Consider the following 23,466-nt stretch of genomic DNA (forward strand, 5'->3'; position numbering starts at 1 on the left):
CCGCTCTGAAACAGCATGACAGCTACATTTGAAAACTATTTTGCTGGAAAACGATAAACAATAGCATATGCTGCAAAACATCACTGATTTGTTAGTAATTTTCAACCCATTCTTAAAGATATTTCTAAGACTATTAGTCAATCTTGTACTTGGACGTTATACTGTCAACATTTAAATCAGCAGAATTCACAACATTATTACGGCGCATGTTTTAATGCAGTGAGGAGCATCCATCTATCTTGAAATTGAAATACAAGTCACATTTTAATTAAAATAGTACCTACTGACATTACAAACAAACGAGTAAAAAAAAACTGTTAAAAATTGATGTTAATTGCAGTTCATTAATCACACTGGAAATAGAAGGTCAAGGCAAGGCAAATGTAGAAGGTCATCTGGTACTCCATGCTTACAGGAAATTCACATTCTGTGCACACTATACACACACTGTATACTGCAGGTAGAGTAGATAGTGTCTAATAGTAAGCTTTACTGAATGTAACCTGCATGCGTATGGTGAAACACTACACTTCCATACACTTACCATTGCTGCAATATATTATGCGTACAGTAGAATACTTATAAAACATACTATTTTTCTCAAAATAAACAAAGCTTGATGTATGGAATACTGTATCCCACAATACAATGCATATCCATCTCCAATGCAAGAAAAATCTTAAAACAAGTTGTGATTTTTATCTTTTACTTGATTCATTATTAGAGGACACACTGTATTTCAAATGCAATAAAAAAAGCATTAAATAAAAATTTAATACATAAAAACAGCTTTTTGCATGGAATTTTGCATTTCACATTGCAATGCACTTTCATCTCCAGCGTGAAGAATGAGCTGCATTCAACGTGACATGGTTATGTGACAACAAAATATTAGAAACGTTTAGCATATAAAACAACACGTAATGACATTAACAAGATCAAAGAACATAGCAAGAACACAGCTCTGTCCCGAAAATCCTCTCGGACCGGCCCAGGACCTGCGGGCCATCCTTATTTTTGTGCCCTAAAAAAAGTGTCACACTTTCAAAGCCGAAGCAGAACGTGACCACGTCAGGTTGAGGGCATAAAATGCCTCTTAAATGCAACTAATTGCCACAACCTTTCTCCTGACCTCATTCTTGAACGTAATGAATCACTATGTGGCAATGAAGAAACCCTTGACCATAAATAAGTGGACTAACAGGAAACAAATGTATCAACAACACAGCCAGAGGCCTGGCATTTCACTGACACCGACTTCTATTTCCCTTCTCCATTAGGGCACGACCGCTCTGTCTTGGACGGGTGGCGTTCTCCCTCTCACCTCTCTTGTTTTGTTCCTAATGTACTGGCAAAGGTAGACTCCATTAGTCCCTGCATGCACCAAACACATTTATGTCCCCCCTCTCATTTCCTCCTTTTCATTGCACCATGATACATCAGCATGCTCATAGCAGTGTGGAGAAAAAAAAAAAGTATTGTGAACTTGGTAGTTGCATGTTGAGGGTGAGTGCCACCTTGTGGCTGGTCGGCATGGGGACAGAAAAGACAGGCTGTCATTGTCTGCAGTTCAAACGGCCCCTCAAGAAACAGATAAAACAAACAGACACGTTTTATCAAGAGACAAAATCGCACAAACCAGATAAGCGCCCTGGAGAGGAATCCAAAAACTCTCTTCTCAGTAGAAGCTCTGTGAGTCATCAGCGATGTTCGCAAATTAAGGAAAATGTTTGTTTTCATGTGTGCGTGCCATCACAGGTGTGAGTGAACGTGCTCATTATTGCCAATTCCTGTAGGCCTACTTTTAGAAAACAAGCTCTGCGTGCTCGTACAGGGAAGTTATGTTTGTGTGAGACACGGGGGCAACAGGGGACATTGACAGATCGTATCAGACAGTGGAATTGCAGGTTGTTGCGTCCCTCCTGTCACCGAGCTCATCTGTCTGGGAGGTGGCTATACCTGCGAGGCACCGCGCGCTCCTCCTTCTACTGAGGGATCACACAGGAACGGCTGCCAGATGAAGCCGCCCGGTCTTGCTCACCTGCTCCCTGTGACTCTGTGTGTTTTTCAGTCATTATAGCCATGATGAAGCAGGGAGAAGCCGCAGAAACCAGAGGAGGTATTTGTCAGCTATGTGTGAGGTCAACATGCGAGTTGCAACAAAAGTCAAACTGGCAATGTCTACAGAGTCTTCAGTGGTGTCCTTCAAAGGCAGTCAGAATACTTACTGCTAGCATACTGTGCAATACTATTTAGAGAATAATGTGAGAAAGTATGCAATGATAACATTTCAAACCATTACACTGCTGTTGCATGCTGTCATTACATGCTTGTTTAATTCATGGGGAAGCTCAAGTTTTCTGGAAAATGTAAAAATCATTTGCATTTTTAATCCAACCTTGTATTAAAAAAAAGCTGCAACTCTTGCATTACAATTAAATGAGTCAGGGGATAAAGAAAAAAAAGACCAGCAGTTTATTCATCATACTGTAAATAAAGTCATGGCAGATGTAATTGGAATTTTTCGTAATTGTGACCCTGGACCACAAAACCAGTCATAAGGGGATTTATACATATGGTTTATTAGGATAGGACAATATTTGGCCAAGGCACAATTATTTGAAAATCTGGAATCTGAGGGTGAAAAAACATCTTAATACTGCGAAAATCACATTTAAAGTTGTCCAAATGAAGTTATTAGCATATATGCATATTACTAATAAATAATTAGGATTTGATATATTTACGGTAAGAATTATAGCAGAAATGTACAAAATATTTTCATGGAACATAATCTTTATTTAATTCCCTAATCAATAAATCAATAAATTTGACCCGTTGGCTATTGGTAAAAATATATCCCAGAGACTCAAGACTGATTTTGCACAGAATGCACACTGCATACTTCAGATCAGTAACAAGTGTTTTCTTATGCTATATTAAATATGTGTGCACTCATTTCTGCATAGCTATGTTCAGAATCAAATACTACTTAAGACTGCAGTATGTAGTAAGTAAGCTCATTTTTAATCAAAGCATAGAATACCTATAAATATCCTACTTTTGAATGAAGAGCAACATATAACTGAACGCACAGAATTTCGGATTTCACAATGCAACACACTTGACGTGACCTTTCTTCTCAAGTGTGATTAATGAACTGGAAGTAGCTTAACATGAGCTGTGATCTATATATTCATTATTTGATCGGACTGGTAAATATTAAGACATTTTTGACAATACTGGATTAAAAACTAAAAAGCAAACAAAAAGACTAAATTAGTCGTGCATGAAATAACAATTAATAAATAAATACATTTCAAGATAAATTAAACAAATTAGGGCTGCAACTAACGATTATTTTGATAATCGATTAATCTGTCGATTATTTTTACGATTAATCGATTAATCGGTTTATGTGCTTATATTTTAGTTTTTTCCATTTTTTCCCCAAGTAAATTATTAATAAAGGGTCTTTATCCTTCAGCATAGATTTTTAAGAGATTTTAACCATTTTGCATTGTCATATCCTCATTAAAAATATACCTGGAGTTGTTTTATTGTGTTAGTAATCCTTTGTCGAACTCTTCTGCAATCAAAACACTGACCCATACTCTAGCAAATTTCACAAGGAGATATCAAATAATGTTTTCACCATGGTAGTCCTTAGAGCTCCTAAAGTAGTTTAACATCCCGGACAAAGCTTATTAAGGAATCTTTCAGAACATATTTTCACGAAGAATAAGGATAAAACAGAATAAAATTGCAGTGCATTGTATTTTATTATTTACTGGGAAACAGCTTTATAGCTTTTGCTGTGAAATTGTAAACAATCCTTCGAAAAAAGTGCCAATGGCATGAAACCTGAATGGAACTCACAATTTAAAGTAAAATCCATCAGAAGGTTGTCCAGAAAAAAAAATTGGACACACACACAAAACCTGCTGTGTGAAAAAGAGCAGTGAATACTTAGAAAAAAAAGTGCATTTCAAATATCTTTAAACATTTACCTCTCTCATTCAGTCATAATTAGGCTGCACGACTGAATTTTGAACTGGTAAACGACAAACTGATCACAGAACATGTTTGTAAAGCTTTAAATGTTAACTGTTAAAAAGCAATGTTATCAGCTTTTACGACTAAACATTTGCAAACAACATTGTACTGGAGAATCTGCACAAATGAAAGTCTTAGGGGCCGTTCACATATCGCGCCTAAAAACGCGTGGAAAACGCTAGGTGCACCGCTTTCTCCTCCTTTACAAAGCACTCGGGCAGAAGCGCCCCTGAGGCGTCTGCCTTTGCTAAGCAACCATGACGTGCTTTCTCCTTGAAGACGCGGAAATTTCAGCAAAGAATAAATGGATTTGCAGCTCAAAAAATCGCTTGCAGTAGCTCTGCTACTAAATTTATTTCAAAATGGAAATCCATATACAACTATGATCAGCTGTTCCTTTCATCTTGACTGAGCTTTTAACGTTGTTACGGGAAAGAATGAAGCTGATTGGTTAGTTCTTGTCACATGACCCGCGATGCGCTTGCTGCATTCTGAAAAGTTGAGATGTTTTTAACTCGATGCGTGCGGTGTTGGAAATAACGAACTTGAGCGCGCAAAAGACGCGATATGTGAACGTCCCCTTAAACAGTTCAGTAGTGCAGAGTTTACAGGTTACTCTTCTTTTTTGAAGGCTCAAAGTAAAGTACTCCCACATCCTGCTGAATGCTGCAGAGACCATAGACATGTACAGAAAGGCTTTCTATACATGTCTATGGCAGAGACGCTGTTCGGGAAGCACGTGACATAAAACGAGGCCAGCTATTGGCTATTCGCTACTTCTCCTGCTGTACTGGCTGAGTAAAACCTCCGGTGGCTCATTACTGCCACACTTTGGTCACCGCAGATTTGAAATATGCACGAAATGAGCCGCTTACGGCAAATAAAAGTTATTTAGCAACGAATCGATGACTAAATTAGTTGACAACTATTTTAATAATCGATTTTAATCGATTAAATCGATTCGTTGTTTCAGCTCTAAAACAAATTAATCTAAAAATCCAAACTGATTTAATGCAATGAATTCAATGTATTGATATATAGATATAAATAGATTAAATAAATGATAATTATCAATTTATTTGCCAATCAACTGATAAATACATAAACAATTAAATAAATATTTCCAAAATAAAATTAATCTAAACTAAATTAAATATGTAATGCACTGATAGATCAATAAATAAATAGATTATTAAATGAATGAAAAATATATATCAATCGATTTATCAATAAATGGAAAAATACATAAATAAATAATTAAATTTCAAATATTAATTTAACTAAATAACCAAACGGAATTAAACATACAATGTACTGACAAATTAATTAATCAATTCATAAATGATAATTATTTATCAATTAATATATATATATCAATAAAATATTTCCTAAATACATTAAGCCAATGTAATTAAACTAAATTACCAAACAGAAATAAACAAGCAATGTATTGATAGACAATAAAATAAAAATAATTTCCAAAACAAATTAAACTAAAGAACCAAGCTGAATCAACCATGTAATATGGTTATAAAAAAATAAATAAACTCATTTAAACAAGGTGCATATTGAGGTGACAACATACAAATAACAAACATAGTCGTGTCATGTAACAATTACATTTAGAACTTATATAGGCCTATTATTTGCCTACTGCTTCACTGAATGTTTACAGTACATAGTATATAATGTATACAGTACATTATTCAATCAGTTGTAGCTTAGTTTTCCATTCTGAAAACAGCCACAGTCAGATTCTCAAGCAATTACTCTTCTGACTATCTATCGCCCCCTGCAGGTGAACAGTGGCTCTCAGCTCTCACACATCTCTAGCCAACACCAATTTTAGCGGCTGCATTCGTAATACTTTGCCTTACAAAGAATTACTACTACATCCGATCCAATACATTTCAGACCATTAATCTCAAAGTCTTCCACACCACCACAACCATCCCGTCTGCAAATCTAATCAAAGCAAGTCACAGCTCCAGGAGATTACGACCATTACATTTTAAGTGTAGAAATTTGCAGAGAACTGAATGCTCGGTGTGGCCCAGCCCCCACTGCCAGCGCTCCGGCGGGTTTGAGGATGCTTTATGGTGGGCAATTCAGCTGCAGCTGCTATCTGCACCATCTCAGGAATGACCGCGCTTGGAATCAAGTGCAATAAAGCAGACTGCAAGAGGAGGGGGAGAGAAACAGAAAGAGGAAACAAAAGAGAGCTAGTTCGTCTGGGCGACCATTTAGGAGGAAAGAAGGGGGAGTGGGTCACTGCCCTTACTTTTTTACCCAAACGGCGAGGAGAGAATGCCACACACATTCACACAAACCTCTGAGCAAAAGTCTCACACCACGAGCCATCAGAGGTTTGCTGTTTGTTTTTACAGGAGTGGCTAAGAAGGCCACACACCTACGTTTTCCACTTGCTCACATTGTACATACGAACTTTACAGTCTAACACAGCCTCTCTCCATCGGGCCTAGTGGTCTGGGCCTCAGGAAATCCCCTACAAAAGGAGAGCGAGCTGTTATTTATGTCCCCTACCCTAAAAAGAGTGCTTTATAGCCCACGTCTAATAAGAGCAAAGGGGAAAGGGGAGTGCGAGGATGAGCTACTGAAACACAGAGTTCGAAAAAGCAAGCGTGAGAAGAATATATTCATCAGAACCGAGTCATATTAATGTCTTGTCAGGTTGTATATTTATGCATTCATAAACTATAATTGTAAAGTCATATATCTGTCATAGCTTTTATTTGTTGCTAATAACTGTTATTTTAAAGATTCTATAGAACTGGATGTGATGGAAGTGATGTTGTCCGAGTAGGTGTATATTTAATTAGGTCTATAATTTTAGGATCATTCCCACCAGTTTTACCCATTATTGAATCAGAATCAGAATCAGAATGAGCTTTATTGCCAGGTATGTTTACACATACAAGAAATTAGTTTTAGTGACAGAAGCTCCACAGTGTGACTGAATGACAGTGACAAGACACAAATAATAAAAAGAATAATATACAAAATAGACAGTGCAAAAACAGAACAAACACAATATACAAAATACACAGGGTAATAAGTTGATCACATTGACTTGATATATTTTAGGACCTTGATGAGAACAAAACAGAGAGGGCCAGTGCTATATATTTTTATGTCTTGCAAACTTAAAAGTTTGGCGTTATCTGGTTAACAAAGATAAGGTTGTTGAAACTGTGACAATGGCTAGGGACAAAAATGACAAACTAATCAATAATGTTTTGTGATTTTCTCCAGCTAAAGTGTTTATTAATTAATGAAGACATGGTTATTTAAATGTATAATTTCCAGCTTTTATTGCAATTTTTTTTAATAATAAAAATAAACATGAAATAATAAATATAAAATAAACACAAGACTAATTTTAAATAAAAGTAAAATTATACATACAAAAATATGGGCTACATACACCGTTCAAATGTTGTTGTTTTTTTAATGAATACTTTTATTCACTAAAAATGACATTTATAATGTTACAAAAATCTATTTAAAGGATATTTCAAAAATAAATGCTGTTCTTTTCACCTTTGTATTTATCAAAGAATACTAAAAACAAAAAGACCAGTTTCCACAAAAATATTTCAGCAGCACAACTAAATAATTTTGAAAAATTAAGAAGAAATGTTTCTAAAAGTATTAAATCAGTATATTAGAATGATTTCTGAACGATCATGTGACACTTAAGACTGGAATAACCATCACAGGAATAAATTACATTTTACATTATATTCAAATAGAAAGCAACAATTTTTAACTGTACTGTCTTACTGTATTTTTTATTAAATAAATACAGCCTTGGTAAGCATAAGAGACTTATTTCAAAAACATTAAACAATTTTAATGACGCCGATCTAAAAATCTAAAATGTCAAACATAAAATTAAATATGTACATGGTAAGCGTTTTTGCAGTAAAAACATTTGCAGGGCCGATAGTAATTTGGGCTACTGATCCAAGAGGGCACAAGCAGAAAACAATCTGTGCTGCTGTCTCTCATTTCAGACAAAAACTGCCTGCAAGCATATGTGTATATGTGAAATGAAAACACACATTGGGAATCATAAATCTGCGGGTGTGAGATCGTCAGAGACACATGAGACAGACCTGTGCCATGTTTAGACTGGGTCCAGATGTACCCGCCTGCAGCTGAGGAGGTCCTGCGCCGACTCGTCCCGCAAAGAGCCGGACACTTAACCACTTACCAAACAATACCTCTGAGCTCTGCCTGACACACGAGACACGCCGTACCTGCAGGCAGCACGAGGACAAAGACAAGCAACCACAAAGACTCCCATCTCAAGACGTTAGGCTCCCACTAACAATGTAACAATGGTAACAAATACTGTTACCTCCAATACTACGTTCGCTTTTATGTAATATAAGAGTAGGACATCACTATTAACACTGGAACATCGCATGGCTAAAGATTATTGTCCCACTTCTGGGTTACTCAAAGAATGAATGGAGGGTGGATGGTAAACGCCCACAGGTATAAAATCAACACGTGTCCCGGCAGCGCTCACATCCAGACTCTCTAAGTGCTCTGAGTGGGTTTAGTGTTTCAATGACTCATTCTCAATGTGCTTCGACGTCCTCTTCGGTATCACAGACCGATTCATCAGCTCAGCTCCATTCGCTGGGTCACATGCAGGTGCACTTCTGTTGAGACTGAGGGAAATATTTACTTTTGAGGCATTATAAAATGCCTACCACTCTTCTTACCAATCAATTTTTTTTCCCTTTTAATTGATGAGTGAAGCTGGTTTAAATACTGAACTCATTACTTTATATGAATTCCAAATATTTAGAATATAGACAACATTTTAATTTACAGTATGAAAATGAATAAAGTTGAATAAAGATTTAATTTAACAGTGTTATTAGCATTTGTGTTTTTAACTTTGAAAATGAGCATTCACAATTTATTGAAATAAACTGAATTGTTTAAAAATTCTAATCTCAACTGATAAGATAAATTAACCCAAATAATTAGCTAACAAAACTTTTTTCCAGTTCTATTGCCTGTTATGTTTATTAATTTGTAATAAAACAAATGTGGGGTTGGTTGCATTTATTTGATCAAACACACAGTAAAACATTAATACTGTGAAATTTAAATCAACTTTTCTATTTGAGTACAGTTTAAAATGTAATGTATTTCATCTTTAGTTTCACATGATCCTTCAAAAATCATTCAAAAAAATGCTGATTTTGTGCTCAAGAAATCTTTATTATTTAAAGTTGAAAAAAGTTAATATTTTTGCTGAATCCATAGCTTTTTTTCAGGATTCTTTGATGAACAGAAAACATTCATTTGAAATATACATTTTACAGTATAAACATCACTTTCCTAGTGGAATATCTATTTTTTAAACGTTAGTAAACACAAAATTTTGGATGGTATCATGAAAAAAAAGGTAAATCCAATGTTGTACAATAGTGCTGAGAATATAAATCTAACAACTTGAAGAACAAAAATTGATCTGCTTCAGCTCGTCTGCAATAAAACATGGCTAACTCTTACTACAAGAGGGGTTTATGAGCTACATACATATTTCAATACAATGATATTAAACTCAAAAAAGTAATAACAGCCAGCTCTGTCCATGCTGGTGGCCTCTGTCTGAGGCTCGAGCGGAGTTTACCAGAACCTCCGGTACACAAAAAACAGAGCGGTGCACACATGTAAACACGTGTGCATACCCCAGTGCGCAAAAGTGGCACACACGCTCTGATTTACAACAGAGTAAACGATTTAAGCTGCACGTCTCGCTCTAACACCTAAACACCTGACAGCCCTCTCATAAATAAGGTTAGCCAGAGCCTCCTGTGTAATTTACACCTACACTATCTCTTAAACTAACATGTAACAGGTTCATCTGCCATATTTCAGCACCACAGGCTGAGAAACCGCCCGAGAAAGATGAATGAGTTGGATGGGCATTAAGAGAGAGAGTAAGAGAGAGAGAGAGAGAGAGAGAGTTGCGACCGGCTGAGGCGCGTGAACTTCAAAAGCCTACTACAGCGGATCTGTTTTGGATGTGGAGTCCATGTTGGCTGTGTTCAGACCCGGCGCAGGCTTAGCTTACGTTCCTGTGAAAGAGCTCCAGGCCTGAGGCGCAGCCGCAATAAACGGCTGACAGCAACATCAAGGCCTCACATCTCCCATCATAAATCCTCCTGCCCTCATTCTTCTCCTCTCATGCGGTGAAATGCATCTTTGTCCCATAAGGATGATTTATTTAGGAGAAATCTCTAAGGTGCGCCAGTCGCTTCACAGCACGGGGCTCTGCGTACAAGAGAAAGGGAGAAAACCAGACCCCCAAAATCAAGGCGAAGCCTGCGTACCATTTCAACAAGCAAACCTAGTTATGTGGAGAATTAATATGATCCATCTCTCAGAATAAAAACATCTGAATTTGAAAACAACAGCACAGCGTGTGACAAACAACCACTGACTGTAATAAAAAGGAAGCTGGCTGTAATAAAAAGGAAGTGAATGCATGCTGAAATCGACACAGAATAAATTATGCCTCCTACAGGCTGACTTTAGAACTGCAGTATGTACAAACACACAAGAGACCAAAGAGACTTTAATACTTTTTATATAGACTATACAAGCTTATATTTCCCTTAGCTCTGGGAGTGACACAGTCACAGAACAATGCTTTTTTTGATGCATAATTTTTAAGTATATATATATATATATATATATATATATATATATATATATATATATATATATATATATATATATATATATATATATATATATATTTATATATAAATATATTTGTTTATTCATTCAAAAAGGTTTCAGCTTTTCTAAAGTAAAATTAAATTCAGTGTGTTAGTGTTTCTTTGCATTGGTTTGTGAAAAAAGATAATAAATATTATAGTTAAAAATAGAATCTTACAAAGTATAGGAAGCTTTCTGAATATTTGCCAATTTCAAATATTTGAAAAATAAAAATATGGGATTCTCCATCAAAGTATGAGAAGCTTCCTTAATCTTTCTGTCAGTTTAAAATATTTAAGAAAATTAATTGAAAATAATAATAATAATATAGGATCTCCTCTAAAGTATGAGATGCTCTCAAAATATTTGTATCAATCTATATATATTTTTAATGTATAAATATAAAAATATTTTTTAATTAATTCTAAATTAATCCTTTTTTCCATTTAGTGATCGTTGCTGGACAAGCTTTGTGTAGATCAACTTACACCAAAAAGAATATTGTAAAATATTAAGAGTTTCTGGAAAAGTGACATATGAATGGTGATACATGTAATGGTAATTACTAAATTAGTTTTTTTTTTTTTTTTTTTTTTTTTATGACTGTATGTGTATATAAACCCAAAACACCAATATTAAGTTAAAATCCCACAGTTTCTGGCAAAATATCATATATAAGATCTATAAAAAAATATTATGGGCTTTTTCAATTTATTTTTTACTTCCCCTTTTATTTCTATTGTGGGAGTTTCTGCCACAATATTATAGCTGTTTGTGAAATTTACTATCACTTTGTAAGTGAAAATAGTTTCTGCACCATTTTTTTCAGTGAATCTTAGTTCCTCATATCATGCTCTGATAGTCCCCTCCAAGCTCAGCAGACCCTGAAGGAGCACAGCGGCGCTACACACCTTTGATTTACACTCTGCATGTTAATTCCCAGCATTTTATTGCCAATTGGAAATTTAGCACCATGAAAAATAAGCACAAATGCCAGTGCTAGAAATATAAATTAATGGATGTGGTTGCTAGGTAACCAAGCACTCATCCTGAAATGCAAATTATTAATCCAATTCTGAAGTGAAGGACTACCAGGTAATTAATATTTAGCTATAAATCGTCTCTTACTCTTACAGTCTGTGTATATCTGCTGTGGTTTGATGCAGCTGTTCACGTATGAAGCAATGTAATCAAGACGTGTCTCTAAAAGCTCTGCCTGTCATCTTTCAGAAACTGGTTCAACCTGCCTTGTGGTTTGGAAAACTGTGTTTGTGAGAACTGTACTGTGGGTAATAAAATACATATTAAATAACAGCTTGAAACAGTAAATCAAAGAAACATTTTTACTGTCAAAATATCATAGTTACATTTAAAAATATATCATGGGATCTCAGAAGTGTAGGAAGTTTTCTGAACCCTTCTCTTAATTTACAGTTTTGAAAGTAATAATAATAATAATAATAATAATAATGATGATAATAATAAGGGATCTTCTTTAAAGTGTAAGATGCTTTCTGAATCTTTCTGCCAATTTAAAAAAAGTTTTTAAAAACCTACTTAATTTTTCTGTCATTTAAAAAAGTAGCATTAATAATAAATAATAATTCAACATTTGTTGAAAGTATAAAAAGTTTTCTGAAATCCTGTGAATTTATATTATTATTATTAATAAACATAATATAATCTGATATTAACCTTTTTGTTTATTTATTTACTTTTTAATATTAAGAGAAAATCTGTATATGTATATTAATTAAAGACACCAAACAAAACCTTATTATACCTCAGTTTTTCCAAAAATACCAGTTTTGATATTGATATTTGAATAAAATAATTTATATTATATATATATATATATATATATATATATATATATATTAAACATTTATTTCTCTCTTTTTGATGACTGTTTTGGGACAGCCTGCATGTTCACTACTAAATGCTCCAAAAATACTGCATTCTCATGGAAGTAGAATGCTTTAGGTTCCAGTTTCTCATCATTAGACACTTCCTGTATTCCCCCTACTCACAAAACAACAGAGAAGATGAGGAACGTCATGACTGGATCGAGTCCAGCCGGCTCAAACGGCAAGACCATCTTGAATGTCTACAGTAAACCTCTCTGCAGCACAAAGGAAAACAGCAGGCCTCATCACTGGGGTCTCAATTCTGAGAAGCAGAGACTTGGACCTGATATCGTCCGGTCTGATCCAGAACGTCCACCATCTGTAACAGTTGGAAGTCAGCCGGTTAAGAGTGAGAACATCTGGAGGAGCTCCATCAAAAACAGGGCCTGAAATTCGGGTTTGAACAAGATTTCAAAAATCACAAATTGCACCCTACTTTGCCAGCGTTATCACTTAGATTGACTAAACACAAAATCTCATATACGCCAAGACAACACACGTTATTGCCAGACCTTCAATCCGCCATCAACAAACAAAGCAAACCCGGGTTTGAAAAACACAGCATCCTCCTCACAAACGCAAACAAACCTGTGGCTCGAAACATTTTGAGAGTAGGTGAGCTATGCTACTTGGTTGGAAGTGAAAGAGACGTTATTTAACCTACATGACGCGACGAGTGCTGAAAACACAGATTCACAGCCAAAGAAAATGATGACTTCGCTGTTCAGCTTCGAAATCCCTGATTTATAAGACTCACCTAAGCCTCCGCACATTTGAAGAGAAATGGCATTTTGATCCCATGCACTACAAGAAGAAGAAGAAATGGAAGAAAGAGATTAAAATTACTAGTTATGTCGCTGAATATTGGTTTGACCAGACGAAGGTCAAATAATTATTTGTTCAAGGAAATAAAAGGCTCTCATTACTCAGCAGGCTTATATTCCAAATGTCTTAAATTAACTCCACTTTTTAACATGTTAAAAATCCACTTTTTACCTTGAATAAGGAAAATATCTAATATTTTTTTTAATGAAATCTTTTAATGCTTAAATCACATTGATGCAATTTCTGCTAGAGCTGAAAAGGTTTTTACATTATATGTGAACCAGGACCAAAAAAAACTGTCATAAGAGTCCATTAAAAAAATACATAAATAATTTATATATATATATATATATATATATATATATATATATATATATATATATATATATATATATATATATATATATATAATGCAATGCATTTTACTAATAAAAAGATAAAGTTTTCATATATTTCTGGTAGGAAATTTACAAAATATATTCATGAAACATGATCTTTACTTAACATCCCGATGATTTTTTTTATCATTTTGACCCATACAATCTATTGTTGGCTATTGCTACAAGCTGTGTTAAGACCAGGGTAACATGTTTTATTTTATTTTATTAATTTGTTTATATTTTTAAATTTCAAGTGACTGTGGCTTTAGGTTTAAATAATAACCCTGATCCATCATTGTTTCATATATTACCTATTAATTCAAATTTCTGTATATGAGCATCCTTCTTTGTGACAAAATATAGTACGTCTAATAATAAGCATCGAAAAAGCTTGTTTTCAATTCATTCTTTTTCATTCCAGTCATTTATTAAGAGGCTTATTTATTTATTTGAATTTTGTATATTACCTGCCTAAGAGGCAAATAACATGAGGGTGGAAATTCACAAGGTTAATGGGAATAATTCTTTCACACCTTTTAATCAGCTTCAGATGCGCTTCACACTGATCTAAAAGTGCCCTCTGGTGGTCGTTTGTTCCACAATCCCACAACACAACAACTGACCATCGCCAGTTTTTCTATAAAATCTGCAATAACGATCCACACTGAATTTTTGTTAAAGAGAGATTTACTGAAAAAAAAAACAAGCAAGATATATCTTCTCTATTTTTTTTCTGGTGCATCTCTTAAAGAAATGTGGAATGCAAGAAGAACAATGGCAGGCCTTTTCAACCATTACCAAACAAACCTTTCGTTATTTATTATTTTAAAAATATTAAAAATACTCCTACTATGGTTATTGTAACTACTGAAAACAAAAAATCTATAAAACTCATGTAAACTTTGATTTCATTTTTTTATGTCTAAATTAATTAATCTATAATTGTAGCCTAACGCTGTAGTTTTTTGGTTTACTATGGTTATCATTATCATATTTGTAAGGGTGATTTAACCATAATGCAACACGACAGCCTACTTGGTTTATGTTTACTAGCATTTTCTCTTCACTAGGATGCTGAACTTCTTATATATCTATTGCCAACACAACCGATTTTCTATTTCCTAAGTATGTTTTTTAATATGAAAGAGTCTTCAGAAGAATAGTCATCTCTGTTATATTATTTGAATACACATTTGAATACAGTTGCTATTGATATTGACTCTATAAAAAAAAAGCTTGTGAGCGCCCTCTGGTGCCCGTCAAACACCCGCTTTTTTCTTTTCTTTTCTTTCCATTTTTTGTGTGTATGTGTTTGTAATGTGATAGATATTCTTATCCCATTCTCAATCTTTACATGAATACATTCCTCTGTGTGCTCATATTTTTCCTCAACTAAAACAAAACCTGACCATAGCTACACTGTCCAATAAAATAAATAATTGAATGATTAAAAAAAATGTTTCAATGTATCAGCCTATCTGATAACAAAAAACAAAATTACCTTTAGTTTATATATATATATATATATATATATATATATATATATATATATATATATATATATATATATAGGTAAAAGAGATAATTTCATTGTCATTCTGATGATTTAATTTAACTTTTTAGAAACTATATTTAATAAATATCTATTCTCTGATGTTTAATAAATGAACTTTATTGAATAAATACATTTTATGTAATTGCATCACTTTAAGATAAGTTAATGATTATTTTATTTACTACAGATTCAAATAAATACATGAGTTATTGTGAATAAACGTTGAATAGATGCCAGAATTACTAACATCAAATGAAAATAGGAGCACATTACATCCACTGTGGCTATTTACAGGAGTGAACATGCCCTTAAGTACCCAATCTGTCTTCATTCACAAGCTCATAACTCTGTACAGTGCGCCGTTTGGCCTCTGTCCCACCGGTGCCAACTCTGATATAGTAACAGACGTTTGTCAGCACTCCAATCACACTGCCACAGGATCTTACTATAGTATTTCACGTAACATTTTAGCAGTTTGTTGAAACCTCTCTTCTCCAGGTTTAATCTGACAGTGAACAGCACATTATCTTAAATGCAAGTCCTGCTCAGAAGGCCAGAGGGCAGTCAGTCTACAGCAGACACCACATCAACACAAACTACAACCAGAGCAGCAGCCGAATGAAAAAAACATAGCCTTTTTGCACACATAAACATTTCTTAAAGTCACTTCTTTGAAAAAATAAAATAATCCAACTATGTGGAGTTTATTTTAAAGAAAGATTCTGTAGAACAAGCATTTTCCATAGGTCACAAAAATATGATGGTTAAATATTAAGAAAGGAATGTTGAGAAAAGAATTTTTTTCAAAATGAAGCATTTATTCATGTGATAAACGACATCTGTGATTATTTTTCTAGTACAGGTTTTTGTTTTTTAACTGGGGACAAGGGGATGATCCGGGGTCCGCAGTTAATGTCCAAGAATAAAGTAAAAAAAAAAAAAAAAAAAGTAATATATATAGGCTATATATACATATATATTAATTTGGCAGATGCTTTTATCCAAAGCGACTTACAGAGGAAAACAACAAGCGATTTACCATAAAATGCCAATAATTTTATAGAATATATAGAATAACTTTTTTAGTATTTATAGATCATAATGCTATTCCAACACTGACTTGGTCTATATATGGGTTCAGTAAATATCTACTAGTTTTTTCATCTTCCGTTTATTCTTACCTCTGAGGATATTAGTGAAGACAAATAGTTTTGGATATTTTTCTTATGGGATTACACCTGTTAAAAAATACATTCAATTAAATATTATAAAATATTACCTGACAGCAAACCAACCTTTCCGTTTTATACATTTATTAAATATAAAAAAAAAACCTTTTTCTTTATACTTCTACAGTCGTGGCCAAAAGTTGAGAATTACATAAATATTAGTTTTCAAAAGGTTTGCTGCTAAACTGCTTTTAGAACTTTGTTTCAGTTGTTTCTGTGATGTACTGAAATATAATTACAAGCACTTCATACGTTTCAAAGGCTTTTATCGACAATTACATGACATTTATGCAATGTCAGTATTTGCAGTGTTGGCCCTTCTTTTTCAGGACCTCTGCAATTCGACTGGGCATGCTCTCAATCAACTTCTGGGCCAAATCCTGACTGATAGCAACCCATTCTTTCATAATCACTTCTTGGAGTTTGTCAGAATTAGTGGGTTTTTGTTTGTCCACCCGCCTCTTGAGGATTGACCACAAGTTCTCAATGGGATTAAGATCCGGGGAGTTTCCAGGCCATGGACCCAAAATTTCAACATTCTGGTCCCCGAGCCACTTAGTTATCACTTTTGCCTTCAGGCATGGTGCTCCATCGTGCTGGAAAATGCACTGTTCTTCACCAAACTGTTGTTGGATTGTTGGAAGAAGTTGCTGTTGGAGGGTGTTTTGGTAGCATTCTTTATTTATGGCTGTGTTTTTGGGCAGAATTGTGAGTGAGCCCACTCCCTTGGATGAGAAGCAACCCCACACATGAATGGTGTCAGGATGCTTTACTGTTGGCATGACACAGGACTGATGGTAGCGCTCACCTTTTCTTCTCCGGACAAGCCTTTTTCCAGATGCCCCAAACAATCGGAAAGGGGCTTCATCGGAGAATATGACTTTGCCCCAGTCCTCAGCAGTCCATTCACTATACTTTCTGCAGAAGATCAATCTGTCCCTGATGTTTTTTTTGAAGAGAAGTGGCTTCTTTGCTGCCCTTCTTGACACCAGGCCATCTTCCAAAAGTCTTGGCCTCACTGTGCGTGCAGATGCGCTCACACCTGCCTGCTGCCATTCCTGAGCAAGCTCTGCACTGGTGGCACTCCGATCCCGCAGCTGAATCCTCTTTAGGAGACGATCCTGGCGCTTGCTGGACTTTCTTGGACGCCCTGAAGCCTTCTTTACAAGAATTGAACCTCTTTCCTTGAAGTTCTTGATGATCCTATAAATTGTTGATTTAGGTGCAATCTTAGTAGCCACAATATCCTTGCCTGTGAAGCCATTTTTATGCAGCGCAATGATGGCTGCACGCGTTTCTTTGCAGGTCACCATGGTTAACAATGGAAGAACAATGATTTCAAGCATCACCCTCCTTTTAACATGTCAAGTCTGCCATTCTAAACCAATCAGCCTGACATAATGATCTCCAGCCTTGTGCTCGTCAACATTCTCACCTGAGTTAACAAGACGTTTACTGAAATGATCTCAGCAGGTCCTTTAATGACAGCAATGAAATGCAGTGAAAAGGTTTTTTTGGGATTAAGTTATTTTTCATGGCAAAGAAGGACTATGCAATTCATCTGATCACTCTTCATAACATTCTGGAGTATATGCAAATTGCTATTATAAAAACTTAAGCAGCAACTTTTCCAATTTCCAATATTTATGTAATTCTCAAAACTTTTGGCCACGACTGTATATATTATTTGAGATCTATATATATCAAATCTGACATTATGACTGTTTAATTCTAGTCAGAAGTCAAGAGAATCATGACTAATAATGATTAAGTACTGACAACCTTGTTTTTACAGTAATAAATAAAAAGAAATCGATCAAAAAGTAGCCTTTGTTATCATACAAGTTAACGAGTACAATTAGTGTCAATAAAGCTGTCTGTTAATAAACAGTGCAGTGTTTACATGATCACGCTTAGGCCTACTGTTTTTATAACGTTACACAGTTTAGCGTATATAAAGTTACATGTGAATACATATAAAAGTTAGATCCACCTTCATAGTTTAGAAAAAGTGGAGCTTCGTGTTTTGGTGTCCTTTGTCAACAAAAAGTTTGAAAAACCCCTGTATTAGGACACTTTGCTAACCAGAGGTCATCTTATTTCATATATGCACTAGAAATTACCTTTATTTAGTATAATTTAGCATAATTTATTCCACTTGGTTTCAGAGTTGGTTTCCATCTAACGCAATCGCTTTTATTTAACGTAATTTAAAAACAGTGCACTAAGTGACGTTCCCCACAATACATCACGCTTAAAATATGTTAAAAATGATATACACTCACATGAAATCGTGAAGATCAAAGCTGTTTATGTGAGATAATTCCTCTTGATGGCACCATGTTGAGTCACGTGACCGATCGAAAACTAACCGTCTCTTGAATCTGATCGATACAAAAATAATCAATTCATTCGTACGCTGATTCGCTCAGTGACTCTTTCTTGTGTTTACATTTTTACGCCAGTAGGTGGCAAACAGTGACTCATTTTGTGTTTTAAATGAATCATTGAATCATTTATTTGAACGAGTCGATCGAAAAGAGTCGTAATAACATTAGACATAAAATATGCTTCTATTTTGCTTAAAATGACCGTGAGACAGATTTAAATTACCATCAGGTAAATGGCGCAACAAATATGATAAACACAGAATGTCACGCGTTTGAGCTTTCACGTCTACCAATTATTATTAATAAATAAACATTTATATATATTTAGGGACAAAGTGTAAGTATGAGCCTAACATAATTCTGTATTTTTAGCTAAGCAGAATAAATATGTATATTTTGGTGTCGGCCAGTACCCATGATGCTTTACCAAATTCGGCACTTATAGGCCAACATGAACAGTATTTTTTGTTAACTGGTTTTTAGAAGTGATAATTAAAAAAATAAACTTGAGTGTGTCATAAGCCTATCATGAGATCAGTAATATTATGTAGCCTAACCGATTCATATTGTCACCTCTAATAATTTTTTCAGGGGGGATTTTTTTTTGAAAGTCAGTTTCTATAAAGACATACAATAAAGTCTTGGATACTATGATAAGTTGGCCTATTATGTACTCTATGAACTTATAATATTTAAAACAGAACTAGCCTTGATGCAGTTTAACCTTTTGGATAAAATCTACTTTGCAGGACAAAATTTACAAAACCATTCTGTTTGAAATCAAAATACTATCAAAATACAATACAAAATACAATATAAAACGTCATGCAATTATTATTATTTTTTTAAATCAAATATAAATAGCAGATTTTCAGTGTGAACTCTCAAAGCCCAAATCTTCTTGTCACTGAACATAAGCCCTCTGGCCCCCTGCAGTGCCCGCAGACTCAGAAGGTCCCTCCTTACCTGGATTTAGATTTATGATGAGGAACCCCAAACAGCATGCAGGAGGTTTCAGAAGCAGTATAGTCCTGCAGCCGGCGGAGGCTCCAGCAGGGCAGTAAGTGAACCCAGCAGTGCCACTGTTGTTTCCTGCCACCCCTCCAGCCCCCTTCATCTGTCTCCACCGGGCAGCACACACAGGAAATGTCTTTTCTGTTCCCTGTAAAGAAAGCTTCTGGTGACCTTGCTGTTGCCAAGGTAACACATCTGCCATGCATTTTCACATAGTTCGGCATCCCATTTTAAAGCATCTTTTAGGGTTCCTAAAATCATTTTAAATTGTTTGTGATGAGACTCAGCTAATATTAGTCATACCCACTAAATGCACTTTCCATGGCTCTTAACAAAGATATTTTCCTTTCCGTGAGAAGCTAAACGTCAGCATCACAGTCTGTATCATCAGAGGAACAGATTGCGTTTCTTTCTCCATGTGTTTGTAAAGAATTTGGACCCTGTTCCCTCTCCATATGATGTGAGTTTCTCTATAGAAGGCTAAAGGAAACCAGGTGTGGACAAGCTAAACTCCAGAGGTCAGGAGTGGAAGCATGCAACACAAACTTTTATGCACTGTTTTCTCTCACGGTCTTCTAAGGATTGCTAATCAAATGCAGCATGCTGAAGCAGTTCATAACACTTTGGAGAACAAGCAATGCAACATATCTGCTCCCAACAAACAAACAAACAGAAACCTTTGTGGAAGATAAATCCTTAATGAAAAAGCTCTCGTTGTCAACATAGGCGGACGGGAGTGTGATTTGAGGAAAGAGAGAGAGAGAGAGAGAAGGGAAGATCCAGACAGAGATGTTCGTCTGCTGGAGAGGCCATTTACTCAATCCTCTCATAATTCCTGGATTTCTGCAAGGCCATTCTGGTTGTATTGCAGAACAAATGGGAAATAGCTTTCTGGGAAGGTCTTACTATTTTTAAAACAATCAGAATGTGTTTGTGTACACTATATACACACAGTACACACACATTATGTACAAAAACAATTTTCTTGGATGCGATTCATCATGATTAATCATTTGGTAGAACTAATAATATATATAAATAAATCTTAAAAATGTCATTTTAATTTAATCTTGTCTTTTACATATTTTGATTTTCCACAAAATAATACACATTTACACCAATAATCCTGCTAACAGATGTTTACATACCCTTGTTTCTTAATATAGTTCTTGAAAATCAGTGAATGTCTGGACCTACAGCCAATACAAGTTTGGTTCAGTAAGATTTAAAAAAAAAATAATAATAATTTGTCTCTTACCAAGGTTGCATTTATTTGATCAAAAATACATTTTGTAACATTATACATGTCTTCACCATCACCTTAATTAAAACGCCCTTGCTGAATAAAAGTATTAATTTCTTTTACAGAATAAAATCCCACTGACCCCTAACTTTCAAATGGTAGTGTGTGTATTTATATATTTATAATATGAATATTAAACCATGTGATATTCATTGAATTCATTTCAATAGCACTATTCTAACTAAGGCCAAATTGGATAATTAACTTTTTTTTATATATCATTTGAACTCCAAATTCCTCCATCAGTTTTGTTTATGAAATTATTTTGAGTTGCATAGCATGCCTGTTCTGAAAGCCAGGGGATTTCACAGAAATCCAAGAGAGGAATCCCTGTCTCAAAGATCAGCTCTTTCCTGAAAGCCCTATCAGTCATTCCTTGACATTTTACGATTGAGAAGCATTTGATGGGCCGTTGTTTTCATCCGACAGATGTGCCCACAGCCCTTTAGTTTGCCAGCTGGGATGTCCTGCACATGGCTGGGCCATTCAAGCTGCTGGATCACAGAGCACTCTGTTTTCAGCCGCTGCCAGATAACACAGGGTCCTCCGGGGATGCCGTAACTCTAGAGGCTCCATCGTGCCATGTCAAGCTGCTTGTACTTCAGTCGGCGCAGAACTGTCCGTTTAAATGAGTGGCCGAGGGCCAGCGTCTGAACGTGTCTGTCCTGAATGTGAGTGGATTAGCACTCTCCACATCCAGCTCAGCCAGGAAACTCAAGAAGACTTTTAAAGCAAAATAGGCGCCATCATAAATTTGAAGACACATGCTGACTAAAAACAACCCAAGTAATGCAAAGTGGGCTTCCTAGCCCTGGGGCATGATGGGATGCAGGAGAGGCCAGCAGGTGGGCACTTTTGGCTGACCTTAAAGCTCGAGTGAAGAAAACATGTGACTGTCATCTAAGAAATCAACATTATCAAAAATAAATTTATAAAAAAAGAAGGTAACACTTTACTATATAATGTATTCTAAAAGTAAACTTTAATGTATCGTAATGCACCTTATAATGCATTCTATGATCATGTGACTAATTATAACCACATTATAATACATTATCTATTCATTGTTACAGCTTTAGAGAGTATAACGCATTAAAAAACACAACAAACAACCCATTTCAGATATAATAGAAGGAAGAAGGAATATACAAATATGGAAACAATATTAATTTGATGTATAATTTTATTACATATAGAGGGAAATATTTTATATAAATGACCTGCATTTTAGAAATGTGTATTATGTAACTGTAATATATATATATATATATATATATATAGAGAGAGAGAGAGAGAGAGAGAGAGAAACCGTATATTTTTAATAATATATTTAATAATTATAACAACATTTCTAATACATTTGAATATTTTTATATTCATTGTTACAGTTTTATACAGTATAATGCATTAAATGTAAAAGGGAATGTGCAAATATTATAAAGCATTTTAACTTACTTAACTTAAAATTATTGATGAAAACACATGTATATATAAAAAAACATTATGAATACATTCATAAAGGATAAAAATAAAAGTGTTAACAAAAACATTTTTTTACAAATCCAAACGTTGATGGGTTGTGGTAGTAACTTGTGTAGTTCTACTGATCTACATGCTCAGAATCGATTAGCCATGTGCCAACTCAAAGGTGTTTAATTGCTTCCCTCCAACACGGTGAATACACACAAGTGTGTCATTTCAGAGCAGAAGTGAGACGCTTACTGAGATTAACTGTGCAGTTAGTTCCAACTGCACTGTGATCAGTTTGGGCCTATGTAAGCATTAAATAACAGTCATCAGAGAAAGCCGGGGCAATACTACTAAACGAAAAGCAATTGAAGCCTACATTTAGAAGTGAATTTGGTCTACTATTATGAGGCTCTATCACCAGTGTGGTCAATTTTTATGCTGAAACACATTTAAAGATGGATGTTAAATCATAGAAATAAATATATAAATGCAGATGTGTAATTGCAGGGCCGGTGTAATTCTGGTGTAGTTTAAAGGATTGAAATAAACATTTTCGCCTAATA

The 23,466-nt window shown here is 34.8% G+C and overlaps 1 long non-coding RNA gene across 1 annotated transcript in view; it reads right to left on the minus strand.

The window, feature by feature from the left end:
- Nucleotides 1-19,094, minus strand: part of LOC132117767 (uncharacterized) — a 54,259-nt gene extending 35,165 nt beyond the window's left edge. Inside the window, exon 1 of the long non-coding RNA XR_009425841.1 lies at nucleotides 19,012-19,094. This is a non-coding gene — a long non-coding RNA (uncharacterized LOC132117767). The remainder of the gene's footprint in view (nucleotides 1-19,011) is intronic.
- Between the last annotated feature and the right edge of the window lie 4,372 nt (nucleotides 19,095-23,466).

The sequence above is a fragment of the Carassius carassius genome, chromosome 37 (assembly GCF_963082965.1).
Source record: "Carassius carassius chromosome 37, fCarCar2.1, whole genome shotgun sequence".
NCBI classification, from domain to species: domain Eukaryota; kingdom Metazoa; phylum Chordata; class Actinopteri; order Cypriniformes; family Cyprinidae; genus Carassius; species Carassius carassius.